General features: G+C 39.0%; 1 long non-coding RNA gene across 2 annotated transcripts in view; it reads right to left on the minus strand.

The window, feature by feature from the left end:
* Positions 1-21,787, minus strand: part of LOC104144442 (uncharacterized) — a 60,502-nt gene extending 38,715 nt beyond the window's left edge. Inside the window, exons 1-3 of one of the 2 annotated variants that reach the window (XR_011141648.1) lie at positions 21,615-21,787; positions 5,138-5,227; positions 3,752-3,928 (exon numbers count right to left, since the gene is read on the minus strand). This is a non-coding gene — a long non-coding RNA (uncharacterized lncRNA). Of the gene's footprint in view, positions 1-3,751; positions 4,006-5,137; positions 5,228-21,614 lie in introns of those variants that run through there. The other variant, XR_694131.2, reaches the window with a different exon arrangement.
* Positions 21,788-22,454: the final 667 nt, after the last annotated feature.

Raw genomic sequence — 22,454 nt, forward strand, 5'->3', positions numbered from 1 at the left:
AAAGACAGAGGAAGAACCTGCAAAACTGTGCTGAGTAAGGGGAAGTTTAGGGGACAAAAGTTTTTTATCTTCCCATACATTGGAAGCCAGACTGCATTTGTCCATCCATAAGCAATGGAACAACTTATTCTTCCAATGTGAGTATTGTAGATGTGACTTTCTCTTACTATTCTTTTTTTCAGCTAGCATCTGGTAGGTAAATATAGGAGGAATTTGAAATTGCCTAAGTTGAAAAGATTTACCTTTTATTTTACTCTGCTAAGATTATTTTGGTTTTGTGTTTAATTACAAGGCAGCATATATATGTTTCTGAAGCTCCACTTCTACACAAATGTTACAAACTGGTAAAGTCTATTTCTATGTAAGACCGAGGTTGGGAAGATGGCAAAACCAGTTTTCGGGGCATACTTAATAGATCAAAAATGCCCCTGCACTTGAAGACAAATGCAGAACTAGTACAAACACATCTGGCCAATTCATGCTTGTCTGATATATTTAAATCGGGTAATTTTATGCTGGATCAGGTATTATTTGTTCTTCTGCAGCCATCAATGGGCCATGATGAGCACTATACTGCGTGCTCTGGTTAATTTGACATAAATACCATACCTGAGCCAGATCACATTTTGTGCAGAAGAAGATCCAGTTGTGCACAGATCTGATATTAATGAGTACAGAACTAAGCTTTAAACTACAGCTTTCCTCTCTGTGTAAGTAATAAATGGAAGCCAAGTGCAAGTTACTGGTTATATATTTTCTCTGATGCTAGCTAATCTCCCATATTCAGTTAAAGTACATAAGCATTTTAACACTATCTCCATATGCATCCCACTTCCCATTACGCTATCCCAAATATTGCAGTGAGCCTGCTTTACTCCCAAATGATTATACATAATGGGCAATGTCTGGATGGAACGGTTGTGGTGAGCAAATGAGCTATCTCAAACTTACAGTGTGGGACTGCTCTACCGTTAACAGAATCTTCTGACATTATTTCAGGCAGTGAGATTATTAAGTGTCAAAGGGCTAAATAGGAGAGGTCATTCAATGGAAATATCAGCAAACTCAGTCATATAAAAAGCATAGTACCAAATGCTCTATATGACATTAGCCCATCTCTGCCATAAATATATAGAAGATCTGTTTCCAACTAGCGCGTGAAATAATTTTTTTTTTTTTTAATATGTGGTATGGTAAAACAATGCCACCTCTGTGCATAACAGCCTGCAGTGGAAAAGGCTTGCCTTGGCCCTGGCTTGCTGCATGAAAGAGGGAAGAAGACATCTTTAATAATACAAATAAAAAGGGGACTGGATAGTTTAAAGGAAATAGGGGTGCTAGATAGGTGGGAAAACAGATTTTAAGAATATTCATACAGAAAAGCTGAGCCATGAGGAAGGGTAGCCCATCTTTCTTTTCTGATCGAATGGTCTGAAATTGTGTGTATATATAAATATTTAATGGAAATAATTTTATGGAAGGCAGAAGAAACCAAAATATCAAGCCTGATATCTAACCTTTTCTCCCTGGGCTTCAAAGAGGCAGCTTCAGTCCTTAGTGAAGCCTGATCTCAGTTTATGAAATAGGCTTTGTGCTTAGGGGGAATGGGAATAAGAAATTCTCTGAGATGAATTTAACCCAGCTGGATCACATTGGATAACAAAGCTAACCAGACTGAGTAGTGTCTCCATCTCAAAAAGAGTGCTGCTTTTTCCTTCAGTCCACTGAATGAAGGATTAAGAAAAGCAGAAGAGATCAACACAAGGCTAAATAGGATCTCATTGGCAAAATATTGGATTATAAATCAGAGATACTGGAACTACTCGCTCTGTCATCGACCTACTACTTGAATCTGTTGCTTCACACTTGGCTGCCCATGCTTACCCACACCCACTTCTTCCTATTTGTTTGCACAGTTTCTAGCACAATGGAGCCTACACATGCTGCTGTAATCAAATAACAGTAGTAGTGGCATGGAATAGCATAAAAGCAGGAGTGTGTGCAGGAGAAAAGAAAACGTTGCACTCCGATAGTCTGTTCCACAATGAGACAGTATTTCACAAAATTAACTCATGAAACATTTGGAAGGATTGAAAAGGAAACATTTTTTTTTTTTTTTTTAGCTGAGATATGCTGTTGTCAGCTATAACTGAGGCAAATACTTTAAAAATAATATTATTGAACTGTCAGGAACAAGACAGTTAATTCCTATGCATGCATCCCCACCTGTAAACAACTGTTGCTGTGAAACATGCCGTGGTATTGAAAGCATTACATCTTTTAATACAGTTAGAAGGATCTACCATTAAAAGGATGTAACGGAGCCGGTTCTTATTTGCCAGTATTGCTTTGGAAACGGAGATGAAAGAAAGGATGCCTTTGTGGTTAAGGAAAAGGATTATGCCTACAATGCAGGAAGTTCAGTTCCCAGCCTAGTTCATCGATGCCCGCGTGACCTTGAGCACATTTAAGCTCATCTTCTCAGCGGAGGTGCCTAAATTCCCTTATGGAAGGCACTGCCACAGGATGTGCCCGGGCCAGAGGTGTATTAGGGGTCCAGAGAGGGCTTAGGCTCATGCAGAGAGGCTATGCTTTAAAGATCACGATCTGGATGAACTGGAGGCTTTCAAAACTCATCAAATCTCTAGCTACAGAAACTGAAAAGCTATACCAAGGAAAGATCTCTTCATAGCTGCTTTTTTACTGAACTTGCCTAAGCTTTCATTACTGCCCCTGCCAGAGACAGCATACTTGAAAGGTTGTTCTTCTGCTGAGGAGTGGTTGCTTTTCCATTACAGTTATGTTTTGATATAGATGATAGAGTGCAGGTCTCAGATTCAGATCTCTGCAGGTCTGTTTCTCTCGTCCACTCTTTGTCTGTCTTGACTAATTCAGCTGTAAGTTTGAATCCTCACCCCACTGGTTTATGGGAGTTTTGCCATTAACTTCAGCAAGCAATGATTTTCTCTTACATTCTTTGAGCCCGGGACTGTCTCTTACTATATGCATGCAGTGACTAGCTCACTGGGGTGCTGAAGTCAGTTGGGACTGCCATATGCTACTGTAATGCAAATAAATGTTAGTATACATGAGGGAGGAAGGGAGATCAGATAGGTTTTCTTTTCACCATTTTATAAAAATCCTCTCAAACTTGAAGAACTTCAAGATATTACATTAAAAACAGTCTTTTTATTGTTTTTTTCATGATCTTCAGCATTTTTCATGTGCAGACTAAGGGCTAACAGCTCTTCATGGTATTTACAGGAAAAATGCATAGTGCTAAATAATCGCCACATGCCGTGGGAGGAACTTCTGTTTTTAATAAAACCAATCTGGTCTGGATCAATGATAAGGGGGCATAATTTCTTCAAATGGGAAGCCAGCTCTTTGAAAGGAATCTTACGCTCTACATTAATCTCAGAACAGGGTCTGCAGGGTAAGCAGAAATCAGAGGCCTGGCCGGTTTTATGAATAAAGAGTATTGTCCCTGTCTGAGGGAAAATTCTGGCAGAGATTTTAGTGGGAGAAAGAAGGAAGGTTTTGGTGAAGGGGACAGAGGGCTCTGGCATGTAAGGGGCTAGTTGCTGCTCTCCTCTTATTTAGATGTACAAGCATGTATTCAAGAGTCTATTTACTGGCTGATTAGGAGACGGTTAAGAGGATCCTAGCTCTTGCATTAGGACTCTCCTTTTTCAGGGAAGAAATCCTCCCAGTCACAAAGCAGGGAGCAATAACTGAGCAGAATACTTACCCACATCGCGGCCACCTTTAGCACAGCCAACTCATGTAACGTACATGATCGCCTCTGTTCCCTGCTGGCTGCCCCTCAGCTCTTTTCTCTCCTGTCGGCATATGTGTGGGTAGCCCACTGCAGATAAGCCAAGCCCCACTGATACCAGCGGGGTTTTGTTTGGTCACAGTGGTCCTCCTGCAAGAAACAAGTAGCAGGACTGAGGCCATGTATTCCTCTCCCCTGCGCTACGTCTCTGTCTTGCCGCTGGATCGGCTCTGTAGTCTCCCATCTACTGTTGCTGCAGAAACAGCCTGAGTATTCTCCACCCTGCATTTCCCTCCACAATACAATCAATCTAATCTTACTGTCCATTGTTTCTGTAATTAATGCATCGGTGCATGACAAATCGCTAAACAGAGGAAAAACAGAGACTTGTCTTCGGATTGTATGGATCCCAAACATAAACAACAGGGAGGAGAAGAAAAAGACAGCAGGTGTCCGAACAAACCAATTGTTGTCACTGGACTGAAGGACGACATTCAAATGCTAGCCACCGCAATCAGCTCATTTTAAGCAGCTGTCCAGTTGGACAGCTACATTCACTGTAAACAAAGTGGCTTGCAACTAGAAATGCTTTTACTTGCAGTTCACTTTTCCGAATATTACAGGTGAACCAAATCACATGGATTATCCTTCATCTTATTAGAAACAATAACAGTAAGTGCTTATATAGTGCCTTTGTGCCACTGATCTTAAGGCACTCTATAAACTCTAAGCATCCTTCTTTTACAGTTAAGGAAGAGCAGAGCAGTGATTTACTCAAGGTCACAACACAAATCATCAATAGACTGAAGAACAGACCTTACATTTCCTGATTTCAGCTCTACGATCATACTAATAGATCTCAGTTGCACCTCTGGGAGGAGGGAAGAAAGAACAGACATTTACCAGCTGATTTCGTCGGGGTAAAATAGATGTATGTAGAAACTTAGGAATTAAAAAAAAAAGTTGCTTTAATTTTATGATTGCTTTTGCCCACTTTCTTACAGCCTTAAGTGCATGTGCTGCAAATGCTACCTTGGTTGTGCATTATTACATGTTTCAAGCAGCAAGTTGTCTAAAAGGATATCACATTTTTCCAGTTTCTGCTATGGATGTGACCACCAGGAAGATGAAAATTTCCACGGTGTTGGAAAAACAGGCAAACAAGACAAATAGTCAACATAATAATTACTTTTTTGGCAAAGTACTTAGTGGAAAATTTCCCATTGTCATTGTACAAACAATGCACGTCCTCCGATGAAACAGTGTCAGAGTGTTTCTCATAAACATATGCACCATTTCCTCTTCAGAAAGGTCAAGTGAAATAGCATCTATCAAGAGGAGCATTTAGAAGCAACCCACCTGTTATTGCCAGCCAACATCAACTCACAGAAATGATGCTACTGTGTCTTGGGGAAAGACAACCGGTTCTCTGTCTGCAGTGGATTTTTACTGTGTAAGAGAAGAACACAGTGGTTGAAATTCACAGTCCATTACTTTAAACTAGTTTTGTGAGGCCTATTAAAGTCAGTAAAGATAAATCATTGGGGTTTGGATTAGCACCCTCAATGGGGGTATTGAGAAGATACATGCTAGTGTATAGAAGAAGTCTTTTGAGGCTTCCTACAAGATCCTTCCACTTAGGGGACTTCATTTTTGAAACAGGAGTTATTGTAATAAATAGATCTTTCTAAAATATATGGTACAGATCAGCCAAAAGTTGTGGGTTTGAAGCAGGGATGGCTGGATAAAATGTTTCAGTCTGTATTATGTAGGACAACAGACAATATCATCATAATGATCCCTTGGACTTTGTGAACCACAGATATACACAGTGCCTTTCAATCTGTGATCTGTGGATCCCTCAGGATCCATAAATGAGATCTACAGATATGGGAAAGAGGATGGTAAAAAGCAAATTCATATTCACTATACAGCGTACCATGGCTGTGAAATTTCTAAAGGAGAGAGGGGCATACCACCAGGGGAAAACACTTAAGGGTCTGCCAATAAGGAGAGATTAGCTACCAAGGACCTGCAAATAATGACTCTCAGGCAAACAAAACTTTGATCTTTCTTTCAATTCTGATTTAGACATTAAAAAAATAAAAAATCTTCTGTGAAAACAAGTTCCTCGGCCTTCATTCAAATTTTCAGTCCCTTCCTACTACTCTGAACCACCTCTCTGATATGAGAGCTATAAGTATATTTACAAATACGTATATATATGTATGTATGTGTGTGTATATATGTATGTCTTTTGAAGAAAAGACGTCTTTCAGAAATCTGCAGTCAAAAGATATTGAATAGCTCAGAGGAGAACAACGTTAGGGTAGGCACAGAACAAACAGTACTGAAAGATTTCTGAGTGACTATAATGCATATGACAAATGGAAAGGACCACTGAAATCTGAAGTCTTACAGAAGAGAAGTTTAATATGCAGGTCATCAGGGAGAGGAGGAAGAATTGGACAACTTGAAGGGCAAATCATGCTAGAATTCTGTGCAAGCCACTGAGCACAAATGACAAATACACCCAGAGACAACACTCGTGTGCACAAATACACTGTATAATCCCAGACACTGTAAGAAACATGTAAACATTCGGGCTTGCATTTGCATACGTTCTGAAAATGCTAGAGGACGTTTTTGCAAGCTATTATTTAATTTATTCACAAGGTCGATTTGGAAACAGTGTTCAAATGTTTTGGAAATACGTCAAGAGCATCGTTTTATTTCATGGTATTGTGGTAGCATCTCATTATATTAGTCTAATATGAATGCAGCACAATGAAAAAGCTATTGTGATGGTATTGTACTAGGCTAAATAGATAGAATGTTATTACAGCACTGTAAAAGGAAAGATTTATAGGTTAGCATTTGCATTTATGAGTAAGAACCGCACATGCAGCTACATACTTGGCTATTTGGACTCCCAAGGAAACTAAACCTTTTGTTATACTGAGAGTAATCAGGCATTTGAGTAGCGAATGACCCTGCTATTGCTGGAAAAAGCAGCAGCAAGGGAGAATAGATGTGTTCACTCTGCTTCTGGACCAGTTTCTTCTGCCACACTCCCCAGAGGTTTTATCCCCTTTCAACAAGGGCATCAGGATCCCAGACAGAATAGGATCCAATTGCACATCAAAGCAGCCTTTTTTTCAGGATGGGCAAGTAAGGGGCACAATTTTAATTTCTGCAGAAATACAGCCAGCAGGGAAACAAAACTACCTTGTATGAGCTGAGGAATGTCTTTGCTTTCTCCAGGATATTTTCCACTGTGATTAGAGGCAGAGGTGATGGAGGAGAACTGAGGGGATTTCTCTGTTTTCTTGCTAGAAACATTTTGCCAAATACAAGAGGTTTTCAGTAGGGCATCCCTTCAGCCCCTTCTCTCCCTTGCTGAGTTTAGATTGATGAGATCTATGAGGTTTCTATTTAAAGGAGAAAATCCCTGTTTGCTTTCAACTTAGGTGAATAAGTCTGATCTGAAGAGGAAAAAAATCCTGAGAGCCAGATCCTCGGTGTTGTAATCATAACAGTTGTGCTGAATGGAATGAAACTACACTGATTTATAACAGCCAGGATTTGGGCCCAATACCATGAACATACCTTTTTAAACAATTTTTGTTAAATATCTCTCCCTGCTAGGAACCTTGTTAGTGTCTCTTGAAAGATTTGACATTGCAGTGATAATTGCTTCCAGCTGGAAATCTAATATAATAATGAGCAGTCTTAAAAACAGGAAATAGTACTCAGGTGTGGAATAAGGGCCTGATCCAAAGCCTGTGGAGGTCAGTCAGGATCATACCGTGGCTTCTGGTAGGTTTTGGATCTTTCCTAAAAAGAAACATTAAAAAGTGTCTGAAGGGAGCAGGTGCTTCATTCTCAGTGAATGTCACTGAAATGTGAGATGTTAGTTCCCTTAGGTACTACTGAAAATCCCATATAAGATCACAAATGTGGGAAACTTTCACATGTAAGTGACTTCTGGAAAGGGATTTTAACTGCACAATTTGCAACTGAGCTGCACTGATTCTGGAGGCTTTCAAGAATCACATCCTCATGTTCACTTTGGCAATATGCACATTGATCAGATGTCAGTCTGAAAGAATGGCATTTCAATATTACTGCATGGAACAGAAATCTTTGTTTAACCAGGGATACCAATCTGTGAAGTGCTGAATGCTTTCTGTCAGATGCTGAATGTCTTCGTCAATGCTGAAATCACTCCACATCCTGTCAAAGGTGGTCAGCACAGCAGGAGAACAGTGTTTTGAAAGAGCATTCCTCTACCGTTGTGAAGGAAGGACTGTCGGTTCACACTCTTCCACACCAGCAATGAGTTCATCAATGTATGGCCTGTCTTACTAAATTATACACTAAAATTAATTAATATTTTTAAAAGATTTACAGTTATTTTCTTTCTCCTCCTTCTTCCAGTGGTGGAAACAGCTTGCTTCACACTTATTCATAAAATCTAGCACATTTTTTCCATTAATGCCAGCTCTGCACCACACCGCTCCTGCCCACCTGGCAAGAGAGTACCAGTGGTCGCATTGCTCTTCTTCCTCAGAAACTGCCCTGTGATGCAGAAGGCACTAATACTACAGTCATATACTGACTGTCTTACCTTTCATGGAAGCCAAGTCCATCTTTATTTGCAAAACAACTTATTTATTATAGGAAGGAATAAACTGAAATGTTTTCAGGGGGCATGCTGCAATCCAAGGTGCGCTATTATCACACTATTAGGGTTTCATCTGAGCTACTTTAAAAATATCTATTTATCTTATTCAGAAATAAAATCTGCTGAGAAATCCACCATACAGAAATCATATGATACCTAGATCCAAAAAAGAAAAACTAAAAGGTCTTGCTCATGAAATCTTTTTTCCAAAAAGGCAGAAGGGCCAGTCTTTAAGATGCTTATTACAAATTTTATCTAACATTAATTTCATGTAGAGAACATTCGTATGTTAGGAGAAGTTTTAGCACTGCATAAGTAACAGATACATGGAAGAGTAGACAGGCAGACAAACGTGTATTGATTAAAAACAACAACAAAAAGAGCTTCACATGTCAGAGAAAGGGCTTTCCCCTTTTCCTAAAATATATGTATATAAATATAAATCTTTGAGATGCTGGATGCTGTGGGATGCTTAAGTTCTTTTTCTCTGTTTTTAGTGACATTATAACATCAATAAGAAAATTAGTTATTACAAAGAAATAGAGTTTCTGTTAGAGTTAGAAAATAACATTACTGGTCTGCCTCTGGTTATAGGAAACCATTGCTTAGAAATATCATTTCAGTTTGATCAATGTCTTAAGTAGTTATTTAAGACCAATTGAATCTATTTAAAAGAAATATTTGTTTTTCATTATCATAATTTATGCCTCCTCATCTTTACAGTTGAATCAAACAGAAGTAACTTCTGATATTGCTACACACATCTTACTCATGTTATACCTTGTTCTTGACCACTGAGTTACAGATTGCTCCAAAGTTAACAATGGACTGAAGTTTAAACCAATGAATTATTAGATGTTATTTTTGCTAAGATGGAGAGCATACCAATTATTCCTTTCTGGAAATCAAAGGTACAGCTCTTATGTATTTTCAGAATAATTTATAAGAAAAATGATGATAGCCAGGTCTTTGACTCCTAAAACAGTACATCTTTGGAATTTAAATCCATCAGCTTGGAAACCCATCCTCCTAAGCCAGTAGGTACCTGAAAGCAAATGCATAAATACTTTTCCACCTGAAAATTCTTCCACCACTTGAAGCCTCCGTATACTGCATCACAAATCAGAGGTGAGGTAGAAAGCAGCCTTTACTCCGTCAAAATCTCTAATCGACTTCCATCCATTTGATGCCCACGAAATCCTGAGGTACAGGAGTGAGTCCTACACAAAGCTCAGGCACATTCATTCAAAACATATCTGGAAAAGATGATGACTTTTAGGCACCTCATGGTTTAAGCGGTCCATTGAAATCACTGTCTTAAAAACATGTCTGTTGGGTGCTTATTCCCAGAAAAGTATTCCATGCTTTGGATTGCAAGGAAAGACAGACATCTATATGATCTTCTTCAAAGGAAGCCACCTCCAATTAAGAAAAAGGTAGAAGATTAGAAACTGCATTGCCTGGTGTTTCGTACTGGCTAGCCTTCTGTGGCTCCCGTGGCATCTCAAATTTTTGGCTCACGTTCTGGATGAATCAGGATTTCCCCACTGAGCATATAGGGAAACTAATCAGATAATTTTAATCTTATGAATCATCTCCTATGGTCAGAGAGTTAAATTTTTCTGAAAATCGAGGTGATGAAACTCACTTCCCAAAAATGAAGTATTTATACATAGTCTAATTTGTAAAATGTGGAAATAAGTCCATTGACTTAAAACAGACTTACACATATACTTAAGGCTGGCCACCTAGTTAAAGGTCTTGCTGAATCAGTGCCTGTATGTAAAAGCAGAAAAGAGTAATCAACTTTTCTGTTTCATACTATCATCTCCCAGTTTAAATCAACTTCTAGAAGCTTATCCAACTGCCATGACATTTCTGTTTAATACTTCTCACTGGATCATATCTTCAAGGAACAATCATGCCACATATTTGCAAATAGAAATATTTGTTTTAGCCAATGTTCATCCCAAAGGGGTGTCTCCGTATGAGTGTACTGTTGGATTTCTGTGTTTTACAGGAACATAAAACAGAAAATAGTTTATTGTTCAATACTATGCCTGTAACAGACTTTTAACTGGAAAATTGGAGACCGTAAAACATCAAATGATTATATCTTTTAGTCCTGCTATCATGCTTGAAAGGAAATGATTTGGTTCATTAAGTATTCTGCAGGTTAAAAACAAATTATCTCCATTTGTATTTATTTGCAGATCTAAAGAGCTATCAAGCTCACAAACCTCTTCTGGACTATTAAAACCATCCAATACCAATTTTAAGAGTGCTCAGGAGGCAGCTCGCAAGCAAGTAGCACCCAAAACCAGGGACAGATTTTCAAAAAACTCAGCTTCTGACAAGCTGAGTTTATTTGGGGGGCATAAACAGGAATCAAGCCCTTCAGAAAATCTAGACTTCATTATGAACTCTAAATATTAAAAATCTGACCTTTATTGAAGGCACTGAGTACTTAAAAACTCGCTACTATGTTATATTGAAATTCCCATTGGAAAGCTGTTTGTGTGCCAGAAAAGGGTTTTAAGTTAAAAACATGTTTTAAAGGAATTCCAAGACACATATCTAGCTAGCAGGATACCTTTAAAAATATATTTAAGATAATGGTGAAGGAAAAAAAAGGGGTTATTTTGTTGTATGGCAACGCTATCACATACAACACGCACAGTACAGACAAAAAGCCAGAGAAATAAAAACTAAAGCAGGTTGCCAGTAAGGAGTTAAAAATGAACAGAATGTTTTTAGTCCAATTGTAATAATAATGGTACTTCAAAAAACAGAAGATAACATAGTGCTGTTTCAAGTGACTAAAACAGCTGAACTAATTGCTGATGTGAAATAAAGTTGTAGAATCTGGAGAAGCAAGGACACAATTCCAGGGGCCTACAACTTTAAAATTACCAGTATAAAATGTTTTTATGAATTCCAAACAAAGACAGTTAAAACAACAGTCTTTCAGGTCTGGGAGAAGTAGCTTGAACAGGACAAAGTAGTTCAAAATTGATCATTTAGCATATTTTCCTCCTCCACGCCATACCATTGTTCTTTCATTTTGGACAAGAGAATAAAGGGAGGAAAAAAAAAGATAGTATTTTATAGGTGCTGCACTGCCTCTATGAAGTAATCCCAGAAAAGACAAGTTTTAATGAGTAAAATATAGTAATGAAGACACTCTTGGGCTTTTAGATGTTCATCTTCAAATGGATGGCCCTCTCTATGGACCACAAGGTCAATGAGAAAGATAAGCAATCGCCTGTCCACAAGGATACAAATAAACAGCTCTTCTAGGAAAGCACCACAGGGATTTAACAGGAAAAATCTGACTGTACCAGATAAGTTATACAGGAAAATGCAACTAAATCAGTGTATAATATAAGCTAAGCATCTTTTAAAAGGACGAGAATAGGAAGTATTTCACATTTATTTCTCAGGTAGCCTGAAATGTCCCATTTGTACCGTAATCTATGAAACATCTGGGGCTGATCTGAGCCTCCTACTCTGTCCAGATGTGCTACATAATTTGTCCCTTTTCAGGCACAGTGATTTGGAAACTACCTTCATAATGAGCCTCAAACACTCGTTGCAGGGAAGGCTCTGATTCCTCTTCGTTCGTATAATTTTGGATCATTTATTTTTTTCCTCTGCCTTATGTGGATGCTAAAAGGATGTGGGTTCTTGAGAGAGTTTTTATTGGAGACCAGTAGTGCCACATCCTCTTCCTCCTGGTGGCAACTGTTTGGTGGATGAGAAATACGGAGACAGTCCTGGCCTTGCCGAGCTGCATGAAGAAGGTGTATGTGGAATGTGAGAAGAGCTATATCTGGAATATCTTTCGATCCGCCCCCAAGAGCAGATAATATCCATTTGCAGCATGCTAATGCAAGATTACAGGGAGGTAAGACCGTTGTGTAAAATGATCTCTGCTTCATCTTATTCGATTTAGCCCAGCCAAAAATTAGTCTTACACCCACTAACGCCCTTAAAGGGATATGCTGCTTTTAATGTACGAGATGAAGAACGGGGGGAGGATAAGAGATGAAAAAGAAGAACTATGATAACTGTGGGACCTGAAAGCTATAGTGTGCTCAATTAATTAGAGTCTTCACTTATTTTTTTTTTAAAAAAAAAGGTCTCTCTGTGCACATATTTAAAAACTGGTAATAATATATCACTACTGTACCACTACGGAGCCTCTTTGAGATGCTCAATGAAATACTTGAATTACAAAGTAACAATTTCTATTGTTAGGAGTTGCTGCTATTCTCTTTTTATTGATGTCATAAAGTAGGTATTTATGAGATGAGGTTATTAAGATCAATAGTATAAATGGAACACCTAATTCTCTCTTTTTCAGGCCAGCACAATGCATTCCTCCAGTGGAATCTGTGAGAATAAAAGGTGACTGGATACTGTCAGTTAACCCTAATCCAAATGCAAAGAGCTCACCCTATTAACAATGAGTCATTTTTTACATGTTTCTTAGATCTAAAACTATCTTGTCCCTAAGTAGCCTTTATGAAATTTACAGATTTGAATTCATTGCAGGATTGGATTTGCCACATTTACAACCACCATTGAAACTATATTTTTTCTTATTTAAAATGAGAAAGAGAAGATAGAGCACTTTATTTGAGAATCAAGTTAGTGGAGTGTTTTTAATAAATATGATACTTTGTGAAAAAAATTCCTTTTGCAAGGACAAAAGAATCTCAGTCCAGGGCTGATACTTCAGAGAAATCTTTGCACCTACAGAATAGTCAGAGTTGCAAAGAAACTTTGATAAGAACTAGATTAAATATATCTACTAATGAAGAAATGAAACTGCATTTGCATGCATATAGTTTCACTAATCAGCTCAACTTGTAAAATGTAGACAATGTCTTTGAACCAATTGCAGTCACCAGGCTCTCACAAATATTTCTAGGGATCTGATTCTTGTTTACTGTTTGCCTTTTGCACCTGTAATCAGCAACACCATCAATCACTATTAATTTACGCTCATGATTAAATAGTATAAGTTTAGTTTAGTGGCCATCATGAAGGGAAAATATTTGTCAACACTGTTGTTCCAAACAGCTCTGCTCTTAGAACTTCATTCTCCAAGCACTTGCTCACTTCTGTGAGATTTACTCACAGGAACAACAGTTTGAAAAGATAGGTATTTCCTAAAAGCTCTTAAATCATGAGATGCTGCAGGAGATGGTGAATGTTCTTTGCTGTTAATTGACAAAAAATTTTATAAAGACATTTTTTTCAGATTTAGATCAAACAAGATACTTAGTAAATTTACATTAACTTTAGCAAGAGATAGAAAAAAAGGGGAAAAAGGCTACAAAATAATAGAAGTCTATTATCATTCTAACATTGCTCATTGCTCATCACATTTTTAGAAGATGTAGCTTTCAAAAGTGCACTGAAAAATCTACTATAACATTTTAAAATCTTAAAAAGCACATAGGCAAACTGAAATGTCTTATTTCATGTAAAAAGATATTCATTCACCTTGATTTTGGTTTAATTGTTTTGTTCAGTGTATTTTGCGATCAGTTATTTGAAGGTAAAAGTGAACTGGGACATCAGTTTCTCGTATAGCCCTCCCCACAGAATCTGTTAAGAAAAAGTTCAGTAACTCACCCAGTTTGTCTATGTGACTATAGGAAAGAAACTTTTTACCCATCTAAGAGGGTACACAAAAACTTAAGCACAGAAACTCCTGAGTCCCAACAATAACAGCAGTAAGTTACTGGTAAAGTCTTGTCCACCCTGCTTATATAGACATAAGGGTTGCATAAATCACAAAAAAAAAAAAGCTGTCTACAGGTATTGCACTGTCAGGTATTGCACCTCAGCATCTGTCCAATGATGGGAAGGGTGTGCAAAGCAGCACTGGCCTGAGGGAAGAGCATCCCTGAAACACAGCTGCGCGGGGTATCCCCAGACACAGCCCCACGTGTGCATGTGGTTCCTGTGCCACCCGCTTCTCCGTGCAGGCTCGCTTTCCTCGCAGACCATGCTGTGAGCTGCCTTGAAACCTTTATAAGGCTAATGCGAAGATAAACCTCGCGTCATGCTGGAAAATATTTGAGGAGCACAGGACCCTTATGTGTCTATCAGGCTGTCTATTCACCACACTGTACTCAAAGCCTCTTTGCTGTTATTCCACAACTTGTGAATCAGGAGAGTAGGTTGGGAGCAAAATAGCGCTGTACAACAAACCTGTGTAGTAATTGTGAAAGCTATGTACTGCGCAATGCCATCATATGGCTCCAAAGCTTTTGTTCCAGATAACTTGTTACATGCTTAAACACAGGCATTGCAATGATATAATTAAAACACTTGTGATTAGGGTAATACAAGAAGTTATAAAAGCAACACCATATTACAACCTGCTAAACCTTAGCTGTAGGCATACAGAGAAAAGCTACCAGGAAAAGATAAGAAGTGTACAGACCTTTGACTCCATCTGAAAAACCAAGCTAATAAATTCAGGAGTAATCTTCTGATGGTGTATACCTATATGAAGTTACCTTGTCTTAGTTTTGCCATGATGGACAGGAAGGTCCCCTGAGCAATGTTTCTGTGCCTTAAATGCTCCTGTGGTCATGCCACAGGGCACTAGCTTTACTGTGAGCTATTCTACAATAATACTAGTTAACTCGTGCTCGTACTTATTGTAGGTTCTTTACCACTATTGAAAAAAATGTACGTTTTGTCAAAAAAAAAAAAACTACTAAAATGCTTCAAATGTTGGTTGGAGATTTAAGATACTCAAAATAAAAAAATAAATTCTTTTTCCAGGAAAACACTAATTTCCATTTAGCCAAAAATAATTTTCCATAGGGAAAAGCTTAAGTAAATACTCATAATCAGCTATATTCATGACTTTGCAGATAAATTGCTGCAAACACCATGCACTATTATGCTTTGTTTTGTTTAATAATTCTAGCTAGAAGTCCACAAGTGAAATCATTGCTGCGACTGGGAATCCTTGATTTAGCTGACAAGTATTTAGCTACAATATCCTATGGATGCAGAATTAAATGAGGACTTTGTCCTTCTCTTCCAGTCTGATCCCAGAAGATGCTTGGGCTAGATTATCTTCTATAAAGTGTTTTGCCCCAGAGTCCCTAGAGAACACTACCTCCTTAAAAGGACAGCATATTAATCTAATAAAAATCCAATCTATGGAGATCCATTACTGTGCAACTGGGAAAACCAAAACAGACGAGATACTAATATAAAAACCTTAGTGAATTCCTTTGTGTATTATATGCACTACAGCATTTACAAATGACCACATGGATTGTGTAATATCATCTACTGTGGCAAGGTTCTTTTATAGGTCCCTGTGGGCTGAAATGTTTAGACACAACGGAGCTGAGCAGAGGGGCTAGTTGTAGATTTAACTGGGAATTCTTCTGTTTATGGGCTTGTATCTCAGCCATATCATTGCTTTAAAAATTGCTTTTGAATTTAGTAGTAGGAGGGCTTGACCTCAAAATAGTAACAACATATGTATCCCCTTAACTAAGCTATGCATAAGACTGCAGATTGCAATGCAGAGAGACATTAGCTATGTGAGTTAAGATGCCATTAGCTAAACTGCCCAGGAAGGGTAACTTTTGTCAATTGTCATTAACACATTTTTTATCCTGATACTTTAGAGATCAGAAGTGTTAACCTGGAAATGGCATTCTGATTTAAATCTCTTTAATGCTTGGAAGGCTTGGTCATTTCTTTATGATATCACATTGCTCTTTGAGAAGAGTCCTTCCTCAGCTCAGCATCTGTAAATTGCCTGTATGTGGGTCTCACTTAAGGGGAAAAGGATCCTTTCAATTGTTTCATGAGTTACTCAGATCTGTCATAAAACTGTCACCTTGGATTATTGCTTAAATGTTGGCTGCAGGCTGAAAACAGTATGTCCACGCAGCACTCACCCAGTTCAGGTGGGGTTTATAAAAGCGAAATTGTTGCTCTGCAGGGAGATACCTGTTAACCTCATTCATTTGTAAAACTGGTTACATATTTTGGCACTCGCTTGTGCAGTCCGACACTGACAAAGCTTTTGACAAGATGAAGTAGATATATGATATTTATGTAAGGATCTCAGAAAGTGCACGTTCAGAGCAAACTTTATTAACCGAACCTGAGCTCTCTCTGTGTCAGCCAGCAGCTCCTGGTGTAGGAAGACCTCAAAGCTTCTGCTGTTTGCCCTTAACGGGATGGGATCAGGTGATACGGGAACAGAGGAGCATCCCAGCTTTATGTGCATTCCTCCGCTTTGTTATTCAGATGCCCTTCACCAAGCTGCAGGGTTGTGTGGGACAGATGCTGGAAACGAGGAGCCCTTCTTGGGGGATGTTTAGCAGCTTCAACTCCTATAAGCATCATTTCCCAGAGCAATGTAGGAATCACTCCGCACCTTAGTGGAATAGATTCTGTACGACTCTGTTCATTTTGTTATATAGTCAAGGAATAATCACTAAATAATGCCAAACTGAACTTAAGAATATTGTAAATATGTCTGCATTCACCTGTAACCTTGATATTTTTATTAATCTGCCTTAAAATCGTATCTAGTTGTATTTAATCTGACTAAGTACGTGGCTACATTTAGTACTGCTTCCTAAATTTCGGAAAATTTAGGAAGAAAAAACTACTAAAGACAAAAATTAGTACATAACTCTGCTAAGCCAATTCAGCTGGAATTGATCATGAGCACTATGTCACACCGTGGTCATTTGGGAGGGTTCTGTTCTTGCAGTGGAAAATCACTGATTTCCACCGAAGTCCGAGTTTTTGTGCAGAATCCATACATTTAAGGAGCCTGGTGCACATTTGGAAGAAAACAATGAAAAAATGAATAAGGAATTGTGCCATAACTTCCACAACAGAAAGATTCATTTTATCTGAGCTGAGCAGCTGCCAGGCTAAGGTGTAAGAAAGATACTATAAGCAGGAGCTGAAGACTGGAGATAAAATGTCAGGAGATGCAGGTGGACAGCAAGCGGCCTGAGGCCTGAAGCTGAATTAACACATGCTCTGTCTCTGGGAATGTATTTGAGGAAACTCCAACTGAACTTTTGGAGGACCCAGATTTTTGGTAATTTCCAACATCAGATAGCCCAATAAGAAAAATGTTATATAGCACTGGCATTCAGTAATCATGCACAAATACCATAGGGTATGCCTGGCTTTAGCCGTTAATTCATCATCTGGGACATGTGGTTCACAGCCAAGCTGTGGGTGTGCTGTAAACCTAATGCTCCCTTCCCATTGCTAACTGGTGCTAAGATGGAGGGTTGCAAGAAGAGAGGATAAACCAGAAAAAGGAACAGTGACAAGAATTTCTGTCATTTCATTGTGCAAGCATGTTTTCCCTGTTGCTTTAAAATGATTCAAGACCTACTCCTGCAGGCAGAAGATTTCTGCCAGTTTTTGTGCAGGCACCAAAGTATCCACCAGAGCCCATAGCTGTGTTATAGAAATTTTGTTCTTCTGCAACAGTTCTGATCATGATCTTGTGTTTCCTTTGCTGGCAGACTCTTGGTATGTTGCTGCCACACCAGGCCTTACCTTGGACTCCCTCATTCTTGGGCAAAAGAGGAAAATACAGCACAGTTCCAGGCTGCTGTCCTGTCCAGGAATTTTTTGGGGGGCAGATATGGAAAAAGACACATCCCCAGCTTAGCTTAACCTCTGAGCCTCACTCTTTATCTCCAGACTGCCCGTATTTTCTGTTCTACTTTCCCACCCTACTGTGACACAGCAAGACACTCAGATTTTTCCTCTGATTACATACAAGCTTTGTAATATAACTGCTGTATTGCAGGCTGGGATTTCATATATTGTAATCAAGTATGATCAACTCACTGCAGGTGCTATGGCGGGCAGAGGACGATGAAGTCCCTACTTTCTAAGCACTCCCAACCTAACTTCTGAACATTGCTACCAATAAGGGTGATTGGCAGTGCCTTCTGCAGTGTGAGGGGATAATTGTGGTGCCGTGGTATAAGCAAGTGAGGCTTATTCTATAGTTTTGCTATAAAAAAGAAAAGAAAAGAACAACTCTGATAAGAACAGGATGGAGTAAAAGAGTAGGTTTACAGTGAAGCAATTACATGGTCACTTGAGCCAGGCACAGGTGTGACTGAGACAATCTAAGTGATTTTTTGTACCATGTATGTACTCAGGCAAAAAAATCCAGAGGACACTAGACTGCAACTATTCCTCACTCAGCTTATTGTAACTACTAAAGGATAGGTGAATTTTCAGTGGGGAATTAATGTTGTGAAGGGGTTTAATGTTATATAGCTTATGGCACATCAAAGATCCTTAGCTCTTAGCTCATGATAATCCGGATAGAATTTAACCTACAAAACTTAAAAGGTGAGTCTACATTACATGTAAAAAAAAAAAAAAAATCTATTTTATATTGTCATTTAGGGTCCAGTGCAGTAGGTCTTAAAGTTAACAGGACTCTTTCTGTCGATTTCAGTGGTCTTTGGATCAAATCCTGACAGTCAGGACTCTGAACTGTGTGATGTGTAGAAGTGTCTTTTTTAAGTGCTCCTTGCAATCAGATAAAACCCTTTCCTAAATGGCATCATTCAATATACAGATTGTAGCAGGTAATTGTATTGTAAATTACTGTAGCAAGCTTAGATTCAGCTATTTAAGTACTCACCTGGCAAAACTGCAAAAGCTTTTTTATTCCCTTTACTTTCCAGTATCTATTTCATTTTTCATGGCTCCTTAACTCAGATATTGAAGTGGGCAATTTGGACTGAAACTTGGCATAGAAGTTTTCAGCCTCCAAGCAAATATTTGTCATTTAAAAATCATGAAGCTGTTGAGTAGAACTTGGCAAACTGTTCTTAAACTGCATATATGGCAAGTATACTTGCAAAGTATTAATGCACAGGGTAGGCATACTTTCTGGCAAAACACGCTCTCACACACGTGTGCAAACACTCAAAATAGGCAGATACAGCTTCCTTGCACATCAGTACTCCTTGTAATGCTGTGCTGATGACTGTGTGTCCTACAGATCTGAACACGAACATCAGTTTGGATGTGCCTTTCGTAACAAGTAATGCTTGTTTCTTTCTGTGCACTGGCATAATAGAGTATAATCCCTCCAAAAGAGGTCATAATAAATAATATGCGCACAGGCAGAGATTTTGAAAGCAAATACTTCAAAAATACAAAAATAGAAGCACAAAAGGTAAATTTATAATTTTATGCATAATATAAATTTATTGAATACTAGGCTTTTTACAAATGTCTCGACAACAAAGGGAAAAGGGAAAAAAGGGAGGAAGGGACAGAGGTACTCAAGAGACTTCACGATACCTAACGCTTACCCAATTAAAATTACCCATTTATATCTTCATCTTGCCAACTGTGGAGGCACAAAGAAGCCTTCACTGTCACGAAATTTAATGAGCATTAAGGCTGACCAGCAGCTAGTAGGACTTCTTAGACTTGTAAGGCTGATCTCTTTAAACACATGCTCTTGGTGCTTCACAGTCAGCACATGATACACTGCAAGGGATCTGGAGAACCAGCAGCCACAAACTCATTGCCCAAAGTCCAGGGAGGAATCAGAGACAGGAATAACAAGATAAGGTGCCATTTATGTCATACCAAGCATAAAGGGCTTAAAGCCAGCACAGTACCACAGAGAATGACCTAAAAAGTCGTGGGTCTGCTTTCTGCCAGTGATAAGGTATCTTATCAACTTTCTTCCTCAGTGACTGTAAATGACTCAATATATAAACTCAGATGGCAGACACTACACTACAGTAAAAAACAGCCAGTTAAATTTGGGGCAGATTGGAAGCTTTAATTTGAAAATGTCCATGCTTGTCAATTCAATTAGATGAGAATTTATTGGCAAGACAAGCTAAGTAAGTCTTGCCAAAAATATAAGAAAAAGTCAGACTCATCAGATAACCGTCTGAGGCAGGTACAACCCACCAGGCTAGATATTTCTGCTTTATAAGTTTTCTCCGTTACATCCACATGTCAGTATTGTCCTGAATTTGGAACAGGTTCTGCAGTTGCAAGCTGCCTGTTTTGCCATCCAGCTCCTCTTTCACAAAACCTCCAGGTCCTTTCTGTTTTATTCCACAGTGGCAGAGGGGCGCAGTGAGGTGTTTGTACCTACCTGTCTGCAGCTGCCTACCAAACTCATTTATGACCTGTGTTGCTGTATTTTCCAACAGCCTAAACCACCAGGTATCCCACACGTATGGAGGACAGAACAGTGCTACCTACCAGAGGTCTCTCCTAAATCCCTACAGGGAATAGTCCTTTTTTTTTAAACTCTGCATTTTTTAAAAAATTGAGCTGTGATTATGTGGTATACGCTTAATTAAAATGTACTATAATTGAAGTATTTTGCTGAAGTCACTTTTTTTCAAGCAACAGGTTTACCAGATGATAAAACTTGTCTTGTGGTTTCTCTGCCTTTGCCAAGAAGCTCAGAGCTAAGTAGAGTGGGTGGGGTCAGCCCTGGACATCAAACCACCCCTCACCCCCCCACCTTCCCCCCCCCAGTGAATGGCAGCATTCTTCACTTAGCTCTCATGCTCAAGGCTTAAGTCAGGCTTTTTGCCAAACACTCAAGTCCAAGACAAATAGCCTATGTGGGTGTTTTGTGCACAAAGATGACTGAGGTTCATTTTAGCTAGATGGATAAACCTTTTGAAATCTGGCTTGTTAGAACTGACTATATTATAGATCAGAGTTAGCTGTTTATTGAAAAGCACTGTGAGAGGAATTTAAATTATCCGTGAATCAGAATGACCTGGGAGTGAAGCACCAGCAGCATTTGGTGCCATTGAAACACAGAGCATTCCTGGCTCATCTTGCACTTGCAAGTTTCTTTGCCTCTTTAGATCTCCTCTAATTTGTTTGTCATCGTTTTTTCATTCATGTAGGAAAAAATAGTATATAGGCTTTCATATCTGCACAAAACTCTTTAAACAAACTTTGAAAGCTGGAAAAGTATAAGATGGGATGTCACCTTGCATAATAATTCAGGGGAAGGGGAAGCATTTGCAAAATACAGCATGTCTATATCAAAGGCACTTCCCTAAGGCTCTGGACTAAAATTAAAAATTTTACCTGTCCCAAAGAGAAGCATTGTTTTCTCTTCCTTTCTCTTGCTTGTGAGAATGGGCCTATTTTCCTTCTGAAGGGCCTCCTCCATCTCAGCTGACAACAAAAACAGTAGTTGTATTCTTGAAATGTACCACAGTTTACCCCAATCTACAGCCACAAAGGAAACACAGCCTTAAGAGCAGCTCTCCCGTGTGTTGCCGGTGCGTTGCATGAGGGCTGTTGAGTCAGCTCAGCCCTGGTTTCTTTACTGTAGAGACAGCCGGTAGTGCCATTAGTCAACATGTGTCATTTAACCCATGGCAGTGTCACGGAGGGACACGCAGGTGAGATGAGTCACAGCCACAGACAGCGTTATCAGGTTAGCGCACAGCTCTACTAAGCTAAGGCATCCTGTTTCTCTGCATTTAATTTGATCAGACTTAACCCAGAATATGCTAAAAGGCTATTCTTTTGCTACCATGAGGTAACTGTGCACTGCACTTATTATGCAGTGTAGACGTACTTCTAGAGCCAAAGTGACAGCTCTCCGTGTCATGAGAACCTGCATCCCCTGGGACCTGGGCTAAAAAGCACCATGTAACTTCACATCAAGGAAACCATAAGACTGTAAAAAGTCCCACTTACTGATGATCCAGGCTGCATTTGACCCTACAGTGGTGTAAATAAACCTGGCAAAATCAGGCCTTTGTTGATTAATGTGGTGTTGACAGCACCCTAATGGGTGCTATTAGAGGAATGACAGTTATTATGGTGTTTATGATGCACATCTATGGGATCTGCAGAATTCTGCATTCTGCACACATCTTAATTACAGAAACATTGTGGAAATGCCTTAATAAAATG

The sequence above is a fragment of the Struthio camelus genome, chromosome 5 (assembly GCF_040807025.1).
Source record: "Struthio camelus isolate bStrCam1 chromosome 5, bStrCam1.hap1, whole genome shotgun sequence".
Lineage (NCBI taxonomy): Eukaryota > Metazoa > Chordata > Aves > Struthioniformes > Struthionidae > Struthio > Struthio camelus.